The sequence below is a fragment of the Aythya fuligula genome, chromosome 24, assembly GCF_009819795.1.
Source record: "Aythya fuligula isolate bAytFul2 chromosome 24, bAytFul2.pri, whole genome shotgun sequence".
NCBI classification, from domain to species: domain Eukaryota; kingdom Metazoa; phylum Chordata; class Aves; order Anseriformes; family Anatidae; genus Aythya; species Aythya fuligula.
This window is the reverse complement of record NC_045582.1, coordinates 5,307,023-5,312,741: the sequence shown is the minus strand read 5'-3', so window position 1 is coordinate 5,312,741 and position 5,719 is coordinate 5,307,023.

Genomic DNA, 5,719 nt, shown 5'->3' with positions numbered 1-5,719 from the left:
CATTGTCTGAGACGACTTCTTTTTCCAACAGTGAATATGCTTTGGATATGAGAGTGAAGAATAGGGGTATTTCAGTGATTTGTATTGGAATACAGCTTGAAGTTTTTAAAAATTTGACCTTGTTCAGTATAATAAAGAGTGAGTTTCTAACTGCCGTTCTGCATGTGAATTGATCTTCAGTGACAAGAACAACTGAATTTAAAAAAGAAAAATGTAAACTTTGAAAGTCAGACCTTGGAAAGGGTACCACTCATGAAAACACAAAAATCTGCATTTATGCATATGAATGAGCGTGCTGATATTGTCCAGTGAACTGTGCTGCATTAGCTGCCCTAATTTAGCTGCAGTTTTTGAAGGAACATAAGGGAACTGGCTGCCCAGCTCCTTTTAAAAATTGCAGCTGAATGCCCGTCTGTTTTGCTGTCACAAAAGATAGCTTTTGTAAGTGTCCCATGCTTTCCCCTTGTTTGGCCTCATTGAAAATTTGGCCTCAGCCTTGGAAGCGTGCATAAGGTGGCATTAACCCATTTGCCATGTCACGTAGCTACAGGAAAGCGAGGAGTGAAGTGGATTTGATGGCGTGGACCTGAGATAAAAAGCTGCTTGTTCCTCAGAAGGGTTCAGCCTCGGCCTCCCACGTGCCCCGTGCTGCTTCGGCGTGCCCTGCAGCCTGCCAGCGGCCGCGACCTCCACAGCCAGGCTGGGAAGCGCTGGCCACAGCCACATGGCACAGGTTCGGCTGTGCCATGGGTTTGGGTTCGGCTTCAGCACAGTTGGGCACAGATAATGGGGCCTGGGCTCCCACTGCCTCACCTCTGCAACTCCAGCCAGATGCTTGAACCCGCAGTTATCTTTAAGCACGTGATTATCTCTGTGTGAGTCAATGCAGCCAGCTGCAGGCATCCAGTTAAGCATATGCTGAAGTATTTCAACGTGCAGAAGCCTTGGTTTAACATCAAATTGGTGGCGAGGAATTCTGAAGTGCTTCAGGCATTTAAATATAACTGGAAAAGAAGGGTGTGAGAGCAGCGTGCTGTGCTGATGGGGTGTGTTGGGAAATCACCTCATGGAAACCATCACGCGGTGGCTGCAGTCGGTGTTGTGCTCAGCACAGGGAAACGCAGAGGTCGGGGCTGGGATCCTCTGCAGCCACCCCAGGTGTGGTCCCGCAGCTCTGTGCAGATGCCTGGTGCTGTTGGAGATGCTCCAGTGTGTTTCACGTGGCCACCAGCTGCTGCTGCCAAGGGACAGGTCCCCCGGGCTCCTGCAATGCATCTGCTAGCCCTGTGCCGGTGCCTCAGGTACGCGAGGACATCTCAGCACCATGCCCCCAGATGTGATCCTGACCGACCCTTCACACCTCTAGGCAAGTCACTGACCATGTCCCCCTTATTGTCCTCTGCTATAAAGCAAGGATAGCATGACATTTTGTACCAGGTATTGTAAGTATAAATGAGATCATCTCTCCCGAACAGTTTTCCTGCTGGAAGCAGTGGTTAGGGGGTGAATATTGTTAGCATTAAGCATTCCTGTGGGTAGTTTAGCTACAATCTTGTCACAGCTACACAATGCTCATAGCTTAATCTGCTGATAGGTGAAGAATTCTTGCAATCAGGTGCACACCTTGCCAGCTACGAGGTTACTCCTTTGTAAAGGAGCTGTTTATTGAGACACGCATGGTTGCTCTCAGAGCGCTTGTGGCGTTCCTGATTCCTGTGAATCAGACGTGCTGTGCTTTGCACGTTGTGCAGTTACCATGAAATAGTTCCTGAAAGACCAATCTGTGTGTGTGAGTTAAATTACGTTTTGCTCTTAGTGGTGTAGCTAGACACAATCCACCTTTCCACAGCAGCGTGGAAAGGAGCACGGGGACTTCAGCTCCTTCGGGGCTTGCCATTCATTTTCTCTGTATTAGAGGAGACTTAAAATACCAGTTCATCATTGCTTGGAAAATGACATTTTGCTTTCTACAGAGTGACATTATAGTTGTTGTTTCAATTCCATGGTGATAGCTGAGGAAAAATGCCTCAGAACGGGGATTTAGAGGCACCTGATCAATGCTAATCAGTGGTATGGAACAGTACCTACACTTCAGACTTTGTTGTCCTCCCTTTTATTTTGCTATTGAACGGGGTGTTCTCATTCTTTGGCAAACGAAGAGTCTCATGTTTGCTCATGGAGGACCCAAGCCCACCACTTCCCTGGGAGCAGAACCAAGGCTCCCATGGCTGCATCTAAATTGCCTCGCGGTTGTACACCCCAGGATCTGTGCACGTTAACCCTGGTTCAGGTCTGAGAAAAGCACCTTCAGGACTTCTCCTGGTGTACCTGGGTTTCCTTTTTGTGTCCTGGGGTTCGAGGTGGTGCAGGCCCGTGCATCTTCTGTGGCACGCTTTGGCTGCAGGTTGGTCTTGGTCTCCAGATAGAAATTAAGATCTGAATCTCTCGCCATCAATGAAATTTCATGTCAGCAAATAAACAGTGATATATTTCCACTTTGTGGAAATATTGGAAGACACATGAGTAGTGTGTTGTGCCAACTCCTAAGCTTTTATCTTGCCCTTACTTAAAAACATTGTGACTTGAGTGCTTTTTTTTTTCTTGCCCTTTATTTCTTCTGTCCAGAAATTCAGTACTGCCATTAATGACTGCTTGCCAGGCTTTGTATCTTTTTCCATGAGCTTTAAATCACGTGAAATTCCCTTGTTCTATATGGAAAATGTTTCTGGTCACACATGGATATGGGCAGGTGCCAGGACATATCTGTGTATCAGAGTTTTGAAGTCACCTTTGGCTGTTACTCTCCCTGACTTTTTGTGCAGGGAGGAAGGGGAGGAGACCAATTGAAGCTGAATTTAAATGTAATGGGGGAAAAACGCTTTTGCTTTATTTTGTTGATAGCAGTATTTTTTCTTTTCCTCTGAAAGTGGTTCTGCAATATTTAGTGATTTGTTGCTGCACATGTTCTCATGTTGTACACAGAAAATTACGACAACAAATGATGGAGATCCTTTGGGTGTTTGTATTATGTCCTCTGATTGTTTCCATTGACTGGAATTAGACCACAGACCGCAGTAAATGCCACTGGTGTGTCCTGGTGAAAAGCTTTGTGAAAGTACCAAGTTACAAAGAAAAGTTTTTCATGGGACTGGGGCCTGCTGGCTGGCAAGCAGCTTGACTGGTGTTAGAAGCCCAGGGAGGTCTCCCAGCCCTTGTGTGTTAAATGCTCCCCCGCAAACAGCTGTTTTGTCTGGTTTAAATGGAGGGTGGAGAGACACATGAGAGATCCAACTGCTGCTTGGATCAGCTTCATTGCAGAGTGCCTGCCTGAAGGAGCGCGAGGAGCGTGGGGAGAGAGGCAGCAGAGGGACAGCCATCAAACCGCCTGGGGTTTGCTCAGCAAAGCAGCACGTTTCATTAATCGGTTCCAGCACTAATTGAAGGCCCATGTGGTCAGTGGTCTGGTCCCCCAGGTATGTAGGACGTTTTATAAGCTGCATAAAGAGTAGCCTCTGTTAGCTGTCCAGCCCGTTGGAATGAGCTGGGTTCTGCTGCGCTGAGTGACCCTCCAGCACAGACAGAGCCCTTTATCTAACATGTAAAGCATGAATCAGAAAATGGGGCTGATTAGTCAACCATATTTGGTAATAAACTTGTTAACGTTTCAAAAGCTCTTTGAAGGAGCTGTTGAAAAGTCAGTTTGATTACATCAGCTGCATGCTGAATCTCTATGGGCGTGCAGCTGGAACGTGTTCAGCATGTGCGATTAACACATAGGTTCCCTGGCAGCGTGTGCTTTCTGTAAGCTCCAAGAGAAGGCACATAACTGTGCTTGTATGAACACACACCACTGTGAATGGTCTTAAAATGAGGTGAAAAGACAGACATGAAAATATACAGAGTGGGTTTATCAGAATTAGGGCTGCTGGATTGACATGGTAAATTTAGTGATAAGGTGAATGACTCAGAAGAGAAAATTGGTAAATATAAACTCTGTGTCTGTTACTCCCAGTCCTGTTGCAGTGCCACATAAGACATGGTGAGAGCTGAAAGGTGCGTTATTCCTTGGAGCAGTGCAGCACATGATGCAAACACAGGAGGGAGAATGGGGAATTGCCCCCCTGAGGGCAGGAGCTGTGCTCTTTGTCTTTAAAAGAGCAGTCGTGGAACAGCTCCTCATTGATATTTTTCATTGATTTTTTTCCCCTGCAAATATCAAGTGTACTAATAGAATTTACTAGTACCGTGGCACTGAGAAGCATTTTGTAAAGTCAGTGAAGGTTTGGTTGATGTTTCTGTTATCCATGCTACAGACCTGGTGTGAACCTGGATGTATGGTTCTCAGTCTCTTAAAGCAAATCTGCTTTCACTGTGGAAACGTGTTGTCTTGCCTTGTTTTTCAGTATCTCTTTTTAGCCCTCCTGCAGGTGCTGGCTGACTTCAAGCAAATTAAAGAGAATCTCAGGATGTTTCCAGTCCCATAAAACAGCAATAACCAGAAATGCTTCTGCTGAAAACCAGAAGAATATTAGCAAGGACTTCTGTAGCATGGCTGGGCAGCTGCTAAGATGAGGTAGCAGATCATGTAGCAGCAGCTCCAAGCCTTCCAGAAGCACCTGCAGGCTTTGGTCTTACGGGCACACAGTGGAGGATGCATGGCCAGGAGCCCCTCCGTGGCAAGAGCTAAAATAAGAGAAGACGTGTGACTATATCAAACAGAAAATGGGTTTATTAAAGGAAATGCAGGGAGCGAGGTGCAGCTGGATGTTTTGCCTCTGTGCATAGAGCATGAACGTGATTCACCTGGCACAGTTCAGATGATGTACAGTGTCTGGCACTCCAGTCAGGGAAATCCTGGCTGTTAGTTGCATAGAATATCACCTAGATGCTGCAGGGCAGGCTGGAGACCATGGAGCTATACAGGTATAAAAACAGCCCCTTCACCATGCGTGTTACATGTAGCTAGGCAGAGGAGTGCCATGTGCTGCAGATATTCCAGAGAGGAGAGCTGAGATCTTCTGGAGCTTGAGAGACTTCAAAACTAATTTAATCAATTGCTGGTATGTAGTTACAAATCTAAATTTTTAAGAAAAAAAAAAAGGAAAGAAATGCTGGTAGACCTGTGGAGGATCTAGAGTGCAGGGGAGGACCACAGGAGGCCTGCACTGTGCGTGACAGTGCACTAGAGAGCCCTGTGAGGCCTCCAGAGGCCTCTAGATTCCAGGAAGAGTCCTTATTTTGCCTCTAGGGTTCAAGAGGAGACCTGTAGGGCACCCTTGAGTGCCCTGGGAGGCCTCCAGGGCATCCTATAGGAAACTGGGGGTCACAGGGAGGCTTTCTGGGGCAGCTAGAGAGCACTGGAGCAGAATTTATGTAACCATCTCCTTAGGCTGGCTTCTACCATTTTTCTGGGATCTTCTTTCTTAATCAGAATTTCCTATTTCCTTACTGGACATCAGAACATACATACTAATAGGAAATGCAAAAAATCCTAACATTATAGAGGATCATAACTTATTATTATTATTGTTGTTGTTGTTGTTATTATTATTGTTGTTATTATTATTATTATTATTATTAAAAGCATAAAAATAAAAGCAGGTCGTTATATAACACTGTAGCTCCAACCAGCTCATCAGCAAAAAAAGGGAATAAGTGATGAAAAAACAGACTTCAGTGCCACTCATTAACCTCAAATTTCACCTTACAGCCTTGTGGC